Source organism: Pongo abelii, chromosome X, assembly GCF_028885655.2.
Source record: "Pongo abelii isolate AG06213 chromosome X, NHGRI_mPonAbe1-v2.0_pri, whole genome shotgun sequence".
In the NCBI taxonomy this organism is placed as follows: Eukaryota; Metazoa; Chordata; class Mammalia; order Primates; family Hominidae; genus Pongo; species Pongo abelii.
The window spans coordinates 131,721,268-131,733,327 of record NC_072008.2 but is presented as its reverse complement, the minus strand read 5'-3'; positions in this window follow the sequence as shown (position 1 = coordinate 131,733,327).

The following is a 12,060-nucleotide window of genomic DNA, read 5'->3' as shown; positions in this document are numbered from 1 at the left end:
AGGCATGGAAATGGATATTAAGGGTATGGGATAGTGGCGGAAAGAACATTGAGTTGGATCAGGCTGAATTTATTGATTCAGGCCCACTTAGTATGAATTCTGAATTCAATGTTGCAGCTCAGGGATTTTAAAAAAGTTCTAATAGTTTATCTGCTTGGTTCACTGAGATGTGGATTAAAAGATGGCCCACTGTGAGTGAGCTGGAAATGCCTGATTTCCCATGGGTTAATGTAGAGGAAGGGATCCAAAAGCTGAAGGAGATTGGGATGGTGGTGTGGATTAGTCACTTTACACCGATTCATCCCAGCTGGGAGGGTCCAGAAGATACACCCTTGAACGACACTTGTGAAATAGATTTGTGAAGGCAGCACCTGTGTATTTGAAGAGCCCTGTAATTGCTCTTCTCTGTATGTCAGACCTAACAGTGGACACTGCAGTGGCTCAACTACAAGATTTAAATACAGTGGGAATAACTGGATCCCGGGGTGGCATGGACCAAGCGGCAGCACTTGATAGTCAAAGGCAAAGTGGGCATGGCTACGGTAATGGACATCAGAGGCAAAGTGGCAATCAGAATAGTCTGGCTTGTGTAGAGTTCTGGCATTGGCTAATTAATCACGGTGTTTCTAGAAGTGAAATTAATAGAAAGCCTACTGCATTTCTACTTAATTTACACAAGCAAAAAATTTCCAGGTTGAATGGACAAAAGACTAATTTAAATTATAAAAACAGAGAATCATGGCCCCTCAATCAATTTCCAGACTTGAGACAGTTTATAAACCCAGAACCTCTTGAATGAAGGGGAGGCTGGGTCCCCTTGAGAAAGGACCACAATACGTAACCGACAATTTATGCAGTGAATCTTTCTCCCATCCTTCCCCCAAAGAAAACTCTGGCCTTTTACCAGAGTAACTGTGCATTGGGGAAGGGGAAATGATCAGATGTTTCTGGGACTACTGGACACTGGCTCTGAACTAATGTTGATTCCATGGGATAAAAAATGTCACTGTGGTCCTCCAGTTAAAGTAGGAGCTATAGAGGTCAGGTAATTAATGGAGTTTTAGCTCATGTCACAGAGATGATCCAGTGTTTCCCCATACTCATCTTGTGGTCATTTCTTCAGTGTCAGAATGCATAATTGGCAGAACAATGATGCAGAACGCATCATTGGCTCCCTGTCTGGTAGGGTGAGGGCTATTAGGGTGGGAAAGGCCAAATGGAAGCCATTAGAGCTGCCTCTACCTAGAAAAATAGTAAATCAAAAACAATATTCCGTCCCTGGAGGGATTGTGGATATTAGTCCCGCCCTCAAGGATTTGAAAGACACAAAGGTGGTGATTCACAACACATCCCCATTCAAATCTCCCATTTGGCCTGTGCAGAAGAGAAACAGATCTTGGAAAATGACAGTGGATTGTCGTAAGCTTAACCAAGTGGTGACTCCAATTTCAGCTGCTGTACCAGATGTGGTTTCATTGCTTGAGCAAATTAACACATTTTCTGGTACTTGGCATGCAGCCGTTGACTTGGAAAATGTATTTTCCTCCATTCCTGTCCATAAGGCCCACCAGAAGCAATTTGTCTTCAGCTGGCAAGGCCATCAATATACCTTTACTGTCCTACCTCAGGGGTACATCAACTCTCTGGATTTGTGTCATAATCTTATTGGGAGATACCTTGATCACTTTCCATTTCCACAAGATATCAGCCTGGTCCATTACATAGATGGCATTGGGCTGACTGGATCCAGTGAGCAGGAAGTAGCAAACGTACTGTAATTATTTGTGTGACATTTGCATGCCAGAGGATGGGAAATAAATCCGACTAAAATTCAGGGAATTTCTACCTCAGTAAAATTCCTAGGGGTCCAGTGGTGTGGGGACTGTCGATATATTTCCTCCAAGGTGAAGCATAAGTTGCTGAATTTGGCCCTTCCTACAACCAAGAAAGAGATACAAGGCCTAGTGTGCCTATTTGGATTTTGGAGGCAACACGTTCCACATTTGGGTGTGTTAATCTGGTCAATTTATCAAGTGACCCAAAAGGCTACCATTTTTGAGTGGAGTCCAGAACAGGAGAAGGCTCTGCAATAGGTCCAGGCTACTGTGCAAGTTGCTCTGTGTTTTAGTTAGATTTCTCCAGAGAAACAGAACTAATAGGATATACATATAATTATATAAAGGGGAGTTTACTAAGCATTAACTTACATGATCACAAGGTCTCACAACAGGGTGTCTGCAAGCTGCTGAGCAAGGAGAGCCAGTCTGAGTCCCAAAACTGAAGAACTTCAAGTCTGATGTTTGAAGGCAGGCAGCATCCTGCACAGGAGAAAGATGTAGGCTGGAAGCCTAGGCCATTCTCTCCTTTTCACGTTTTTCTGCCTGCTTTATATTTACTGGCAGCTGATTAGATTGTGCCCACAAGATTAAGGGTGGGTCTGCCTTCCCCAGCCCACTGACTCAAATGTTAATCTCTTCTGACAACACCCTCACAGACACACTCAGGATCAATATTTTGTATCCTTCAAGCCAATCAAGTTGGCACTCAGTATTAACCATCACACTCTGCCACTTGTGCCATATGACTTAGCAGATCAAATGGTGCTTGAGGTGTCAGCGGCAGATATGGATGCTGTTTGGAGCCTCTGGCAGGCCGCCATAGGTGAATCACAGTGAAGGCCTCTAGGATTTGGGAGCAAGGCCCTGCAATCTACTGCAGATATCTACTCTCCTTTTGAGAACCGGCTCTTGGCCTGTTACTAGGCTTTGGTGGAAACTGAACGTTTCACTAGGAGTCATCAAGTCACCATGCGACCTGAGCTGCCTATCATGAACTCGGTGCTTTCTGACACTATCTATCCATAAAGTGGGTCATGCACAGCAGCATTCCATCACCAAATGGAAGTGGTATATACGTAATCGGGCTTGAGCAGGTCCTGAAGTCACAAGTAAATTACGTAAGTGGCTCAAATGCCCATGGTCTCCAATCCTGCCACTCTGCCTTGTCTTCCCCAGCCTGTGCTGATGGCCTCATAGGACATTCCCTATGATCAGTTGACAGAGAAATAGAAGATTAGGGCCTGGTTCACAGATGGTTCTGCACGATATGCAGGCACCACTCGAAAGTGGATAGCTGCAGCACTACAGCCCCTTTTTAGGACATCTCTGAAGGACAGGGCTGAAGGGAAATCTTCCCAGGGCAGAACTTTGAGCAGTGCAACTGGTTGTGCACTTTCCATGGAAGGAGAAAGGGCCAGATGTGTGATTAGATACTAATTCATGGGCTGTATCCAGTGGTTTGGCTGGATAGTCTAGGACTTGGAAGAAGCATGATTGAAAAATTGGTAACAAAGGCACTTGGGGAAGAGGTCTGTGGATGGACATCTCTAAGTGATCAAAAACTGTGAAGATATTTATATCCAATGTAAGTACTCAACAACGGGTGAACTCAGTAGAGGAGGATTTTAATAATGAACTTGATATAATGACCTGTTCTGTGGACATGACTCAGCCTCTTTTCTCAGCCACCCCTGTCATTGCCCAATGGGCCCATGAACAAAGTGGCCATGGTGGCAGGGATGGAGGTTACACATGGGCTCAGCAACATGGATTTCCACTCACCAAGGCTGACCTGGTTACAGCCACTGCTGAGTGCCCAGTTTGCCAGCAGCAGACACCAGTGCTGAGACCGCAATATGGCACCATTCCTTGGAGTGATCAGCCAGCTACCTGGTGGCAGTTTGATTATATTGGACCTCTTACAACATAGAAAGGGCAGAGGTTTGTCCTCACTGGGATAGACACTTACTTTGGATATGGGTTTGCATATCCTCCATGCAAAACTTTTGCCAAGACTACCATTCACGTACTCACAGAATGCCTTAACCATCGTTATGGTATTCCACATAGCATTGTCTCTGACCAAGGCACTCACTTTACAGCTAAAGAAATGCAGTAGTGGGCTCATGCTTAAGGAATTCACTGGTTTTACCATGTTTCCCATCATCCTGAAGCATCTGGATTGATATAACAGTGGAATGGCCTTTTGAAGTCTCAATTACAATGCAAACTAGGTAACAATACTTTGCAGAGCTGGGGAAAAGTTCTCCAGAGGGCCATGTATACTCTGAATCAGCATCCAATACTGTTTCTCCCATAGCCAGGATTCATGGGTCCAGGAATCAAGGGGGAGAAGTGAAAGTGCCGCCACTCACCATCACCCCTAGTGACTAAGTAGCAAAATTTTTCCTTCCTGTTCCTGCAACATTACCTTCTGCTGGCTTAGAGGTCTTAGTTCCAGAGGAAGGAACACTGCCACCAGGAGACACAATCATGATTCCAATAAACTGGAAGTAAGCTGAAGGCACAAGTAAGTTACATAAGGAAGTGGACACTTTGGGCTCCTCTTACCTTTAAGTCAACTGGCTAAGAAAGGAGTTACAGTGTTGGCTGGGGTGATTGATCTGGACTATCAAGATGAAATCAGTCTACTACTCCATAATGGAGGTAAGGAAGAGTATGAATGGAATACAGGAGATCCACTAGGGTGTCTCTTAGTATTACCATGCTCTGTGATTAAGGTCAATGGGAAACTACAATAGCTCAATCCAGGCAAGACAGCAAATGGCTCAGACTTCTTAGTAATGAAGATTTGGGTCAGACCACAAGGAAAATAACCAAAGGGAATACAGAATGGGTAATGGAAGAAGGTAGTCATCAATACCAGCTATGACCACGTGACCAGTTGCAGAAATGAGAACTGTAATTGTCATGAGTATTTCCTACTTCTTTTGTTAAAAACATGTTTGTGCATGTATACATTTGTATTAAGAAAATAGCTTCATTTTATTTCCTTTTTCATCTATCTTGTGACTTAAGAGTTATTCACTTCATACCAGCATTATATATTGTTGACTTATGTAATAGCATTTGTATTGGGGTTTGGTGAGTTTACAGTTGTATGAAGGATAGTTGTATTATGTTAGGTGTAATTATGACCTTATTATTGTCTTTATTTGAAGATTATGTATGATTTCAGGAGATGTGTATGAGTTCAAGTTGACAAGGATTGGACTTGTGATGGTTAATACTTAAGGTCAACTTGATTGGATCGAAGGATGCAAAGTATTGATCCTGGGTGTGTCTGTGAGGGTGTTGCCAAAGTAGATTAACTTTTGAGTCAGTGGGCTGGGGAAGGCAGATCCACCCTTAATCTGGGGGGACACCATCTAATCAACTGCCAGAGAATACAAAGCAGGGAGAAAAAACATGAAAAGGCTAAACTGGCTTAGCCACCCCCCAGCCTACATCTTTATCCTGTGCTAGTTTGATGCTGGTTTGATGCTTTGATGCTTCCTGCCCTCAAACATCAGACTCCAACTCCGGACTGGCTTCCTTGCTCCTCAGCTTGCGGATGGAGTACTGTGGGACCTTGTGATCATGTGAGTTAATACTACTTAATAAACTCCCCTTTATATATATATATTTGGATGTATATGTATGATATATATATATATATATGTTATTCTATTAGTTCTGTCCCTCTAGAGAACCTTGACTAATGCAAAAACAAAATTAATTATTGTTGCTGTTGTTATTGTCATTGTTGTTTTTCTATACAAAAACTTCACATAGTTCAGAGGAATACGACTGCCTGTGAAATAATCTAGTAGATTTCAACTAAATAAAATTTATGTATAGGCATGAGCTACTATGATGAAAAATTTGATCCATAACCAAACAAGATATTCCAGAAGAAAACATTGTTCCAATAAACCATACCAAATTTGAAATTTCATATTTCCAGATTCGTAGTTTGGTATTAAACTAAGCAGGGGTTTTCCTTTCAGTCAAAATATAAATAACTCTGAAAACATAATAATTTAAACCTTATTATATTCATACATTAGTGTAAATTAATTAATTAGATCGTTTTCAGAGAACGGTTTTCCTGAGTTAAGTATTGAATGAAGAGAACATGAGGTCATTGAATTATAGAAGGAATCTGGTCATTAACTGGCATTATTAAATGATGAGGGGTCAACAGATAATTTTTTAAAATGTTGATTGGGCTTTGAAGACAAAGGCCAGTGCTAACCTCAATAAATTAAAACCTAGGAGATTCACTAGATGTTTAATTGTTCTTCCAGCTTCTTCATACTATAAAATAAAGCTTTTGTTTCCATTTTGTTTTGGGGAAAAACATGTAGTAGCACTATGAGATTATATAATTTTATTCTTTGTCCCAATATTATATATTCTTTCCTAATCTTCCTACCCCCCTGCTTATCTTCCATCATATTAGCAGGTCTAGTAGGTGTAATAAATTATATCCCAGTGAATCATCAAGTCCAATGCGTAGGTCCTGATCCCTGTCATGCTTCCACTGATAGTGGCATTACCTCCTGTGTCTTAGGCAAGCCTGTAAAGCTGGCCTGACAAGAGTCTTAGCAAAGTCTGTTTTAATTTAGAGCAAGTTTAATTAAGACTCTCAGTATAAGAGCCCCACAGACCTGCCTAGAATCTTACTAATGTGCAATGCAATTATTGGAATATCGTGGGAATCAGAACCAAGTAAATGGACAAATTTGTCTGTCAGGAATTATAGCCTTCTATATAATTAGTGACTACCTGATAAGATTGAGGGAGAATATGAGTATGGAGGAGTTACTAGATCACCTAAAGACTTTTGAAAACTAAAGAGAGAAAGTGAGGAATTATTTACAAAAAGGACATGCTTAGGGGAAGGAATTCGAACTTTTTTTGGAAAAGTAGTAAACTCACATAAAATATAAAATCACCAAGTCCAACTATTATCTATCTAAAAACTAATTAAACTTTAAAAGAATATATAGTGTTACCCTTGTTTTATACAAGTGGTAGTATACTGTAAAAAAAAAAAAAAAAATCACCATGCTACATGTTAGTATTGGGCTTTGATACTATAGAATATATATCTGTGTTGGAAGAAAGAAGCCTATAGCAGGGTTCAGCTCTTTCATTCTCACAGGGGAAAATAATGCACTCTACCAAAGTTATGCATGGGAGAAAACTACTCTAATAATTTATATATGGTGGTAGAAGGAGGAAGAAACTACTCTTCAGTCCTCACATGAAGTACTTCCTTATGCAAATTTGACAACTTAGTGTCCATTTTATAGAACGAAGGAACAGACTGAATAGATTAAGAGTATTATTTTTTCCTCCTTTGACTATTGTTGGCTGTGTGATTTCTTCCTTACATATGGTAGTGTGTATTTGCACCTTCCAAAAAGGAGCATATCTAATAAATTCATCCCCCAAATAAAATATTATAAGACATCAACTAGATTATCTGAACCAATTTTCATCTATTTACTTTTCAAACCAGTGCCCCATGAATCTGTTTTGCCTTATCTTCTTCCCTTTCTGTCAGCATTTTCTTTCCCATACATTCACTTCCTTGAAGCAAAGCATTTGTGTAATCTACTTTCAGTATTTTTATAAAATCAAAAGCAGCATTTCCCATCCACCTTTTGTAGTTGTTTGACCTTGCTGCTTTTCTGAACATAAATGTCTTATTCTCTGTAGAAGTTCTGGCAGTATAAGAAACTATCAGTCAATTTTACGGATGCTACAAACACTTCAATTCACTACAAAGTTAACAGTGTCATAGTAAATCTCACATTATGGGTTCTATTTTCAAATAATTGACTTAGGAGCAAGCATTATTTAGGCCCATCTCTTGCAAGCAATTGGAATCTCAGTTGAAAAGAACCCAAGATATCAATCTGTGGCATTAGTGACATCATAACAAATGTCATAGCCTGAATTTTCAGGATACAGCTTATGAAGTGTAAAATGTTGTCATTCAGCAGTACAAGGGCTAAAGTGCATTTCATAGGAGACATGGAAACAGTAGGGGGAGAATCATTCTTCATATCAATAGTATTCACCTTCATAGTCCAAAACAGAAAATATATTTAAATTTCTAAATGTCTAACCCAAATACCAGAGTCTCCCAATAATATGAGTTCATATTTACTTTTTCAGAACACTTTAGAATATATTGTTCACTAGTTTATTTTTAAAAGTGAAACATAACTAGTGTGGATGGTTCCACTAGTGGAAAAGTGCATACATGAAATAAAGTCCATCCAAGAAATAATTTTCATCCCTCTATTTCTAGAATATCCAAGGATGACTTTATTAAATGCTTGTCTTCATTTAAAAAGCAAATCACATGTAATAGTATTTTTTAATATCTGAGCATAAATTCAGTATAAAAGAAAAAACATGGATACATCTATAACACAGAACATATGAAATAGGGTTAAATTACATATGTATCACCCTCTACTTATTCATGAATTCTCACAAATGCAGCATGCATGTAGGTACACACACACACACATCAGGATTCAAATATCTTCCTGTGCATACTGCAAGAACAACATTTCATGTTGGCCTCTCCCTGCAGCTCTCAGACTATTATATTATATTACTTCTCTCTGATATTCCTCTCCATTTTTGAATGTTCTACCCCTTTTCATACTTCTATTATATTTTCTCTGCTTGAAATATCTCCCATATCACTTTAAACTTCTTTTTTTATTATCTATTTTATTTTTAAAAATTTTAATTGACAGATAAAAATGTATATATTTATGGTATACATGATGTTTTAATACATGTATACATTGTAAAATGACTAAATCAAGATAATTAATATATACATTATCTCATCTTTTTTGTAGGGAGAACATAAAATCTACTCTTTTCACAATTTTCAAGTATACAATGTATTGATTTTAACTATCATCACCATGATATCCAATAGATCTCTTGAATTTACTCTTCTTACCTAACTGAAAGCTTTTTTCCTTTGACCAACATCTCCCCAATTCTCCCGTCTCCCAGCCTCTGGTAACCACCACCCCACACTATGCTTCCATGTGTTCAACAACAGAAGACTACTTCTACCTTAAGAGAATGATACAGTCCCAAGAAAACATGACAATAAGCCTTTAGACAAAGAGATGATGTGCAAATAAATTATATTATAATGAAATTTTATTTGTTTGTGTATGAGCTCTTCCTATTTTCTTGTTACACTTCTCTTTCTAGATAATGTTCTAAGAAATAATCCTAGGAAAGAGAACCCCCTTCTTGCTTTACTTTAAGATTTGCAGAAAAGTAAGTGTCCAACTCACCTGAAGCTCACTCCAAGCATAGTTTGTAATTAACTTTCTAAACCACCAAATACATTTGTCAATCTCCATACTAACCTCCCATTTTAGGCAATATCTTCCTCTTTTATGGAATGGTGGTAATGGGATATTATTGCAACATGGCCTCTTGTTTACCATAGTCCATTTATTAGCTCTTTTATTAGCTCACTGCAGTACTCAGAAGGGATGAATATATATTCCTGTATTCTTTCCAACAACACTTTGAGAATGAAATTCTGACCAGCCCTTACTGCTTGGTTCTTTTCTTAGATGGGCTTGCTATAGTCAGCTTGTAGCATAAAATATTGTGACTTACAGACATTTGAGCTAAAATGAACATGGAAACCTTTCAGTCCAGCACCCAGTCTATTCAGAAATACTTTTTAAAAATATTCTAAACATAAGAGAGAGTACAATATTAAATTTTATACAAGCATATATCAAAGATATTGGGAATTCCATTCCAGACCACAGCAATAAAGCAAATATCACAATAAAGTGAATCAGACAAAGCCAGGTTCAGTGGTTCATATCTGTAACCCCAGGGATTTGGGAGTTATGTTTACACTATATTATAGTACATTAAGTGTACAATAGCATTATGTCTTTAAAAAGTACATGCCTTAATTCAAAAATACTTTATTGCTAAAAAAATTTAATGATTGCCTGAGTCTTCATTAAGTCTTAATCTTTCTGCTGGTGGAGGGTCTTGCCTCAAAGTTGATGGCTGCTGACTGATCAGGGTGGTGATTACTGAAGGTTGGAGTGGCTGTGGCAATTTCTTAAGATAACAATGAAGGTTGTCGCATCGATTGACTCTACCTTTTACTAAAGATTTCTCTGTAGCATTTGATGATGTTTGATAGCATTTACCCACAATAGAACTTCTTTCAAAATTGCAGACAATCCTCTCAATCCATGCTGCTGCTTTATCAACTACGTTTATGTAACATTCTGAATGCTTTGTTGCCATTTTCTTTCTTTCTTTGTTTTAAACTTTTATTTTAGGTTCAGGAGTACAGATTTGTTATGTACAGGTTCATTATATAAGTAAAGTGTGTGTCCTGAGGGTTTTGTGTGCATACTATTTTGCCACCAAAATAGTAAGCATATTACTCCATAGGGTAGTTTTTCAATCCTCTCTCTCTTCTCACTCTCCATCCTCAGGTAGCCCCTGGTGTCTGTTGTTCTCTTCTTTGTGTCCATCTGTACTCAGTGCTTAGCTCTCACCTATAAGTAACAACATGTGGTATTTTGTCTTGGTTTCTTCTGTTAGTTCACTTAGGATTATGGCTTCCACCTCCACCCATGTCACTGCAAATGACATAATCTCATTTTTTATTTGTGGCGGCATAGTATTCCATCGTATATACATGCCACAATTTCTTTATCCAGTCTACCACTGATGGGCATTTGGGTTGATTCCATGACTCTGCTATTGTGAATAGTGCTATAAACATATGCATTTATATGTCTTTATGGTAGAATAATTTATATTCCTTTTAGCATATATCCAATAATGGGAATACTGGGTCAAATAGTATTTCCATTCTTTGAGAAATTGCCACATTGCTTTCCACATGGCTAAATTAACCTACATTATAACCAGCAGTGTATAAATGTTCTCTTTTCTCCACAACTTTGCCAGAATCTGTTATTTTTTCACTTTTTAATAATAACCATTTTGACTGGTGTAAGATGGTAGTTCATTGTGGTTTTGATTTGCATTTCTCTAATGATTAGTGATGTAGAGCACTTTTTCATAAATTCCTTTTCAAACTAGCAGGTGTATGTATTATTTAAGGTAAAGTTCATATAATTTGTTCTCTGAAGAACCTTCTCAACTCCCACCCACCTTAAAGAATTTACCACTGTATACCATGGTCTATTTTGTTGGGAGACGGGAGAAGAAGCGTGTGTACCTGTATTACATCAGTTACTGCATTGTTTGGTTATTTATTTTTATATCTGTCACCTCAACTAGAATGTGAGCATCACAAGTGTAAAGACTGTTTTATTCATATTATATCCTCAGCACATAGTAAGGGCCCTGGCACAAACTAGGTGCCTAATAAGAAGTAAATTAATTAATGAATGGGAATTCAAATGCTACTTTGCTCCAGTGAGTAAAATTAATAGCCTCTTAAGCAAACTATGGTTTAGAAGGGAAATTCTATTGAAGAAAAAAAGCCATGAATATTTCAAAAGCACATAAGTTTAACTAGAATTTCCTCTATTTCAAATGTTTTTTTCACCTTGTAATTATTAATGCAGCATACAATATAATAAACAGAGAAAGTTTTTTGGTAACTGTGCTTAAATAGATCTGCTACATGAATAGTTAATAATTTTTTAATACTTCTGATTTAGTAATAATATAGTAAATTTAGTTTTGGTACGTACATCTTCCTTTAACACATATTATTTTCATGTATAGCATGTACCAGTCAGTATTACCTAGGCATCTCTAATATGTGTTGAAATAAACCAGCTAATTTTACCATTAAGTCTAATTCAGAATTAGATTATAACCTGTACAATGCACACTGGAAATAAACAGAATGCATCCTGAATTGGAACACTAAAACCGATAAAAAATGAGATTTAAAAAATTATTTATTACCAATGATAGGCAATAAGCAGGATCCTTAAAAAAATGATCTTTAAAATTTGGGTGAAGAAAGTCAACATAAAAGAGTTCTAAATGAAAATGTGTTGTCAGATGAGTTGATGAAGTAGACAAAAGTGTATCAGTACTCAGCAGGTTCTCCTCTGGCAGCCTAATAAGTGCCCCAGGATTTTCCAAAACACAGAAATGTCCTTTGTTTATGTACCTGTGTGTATCCCTCTAT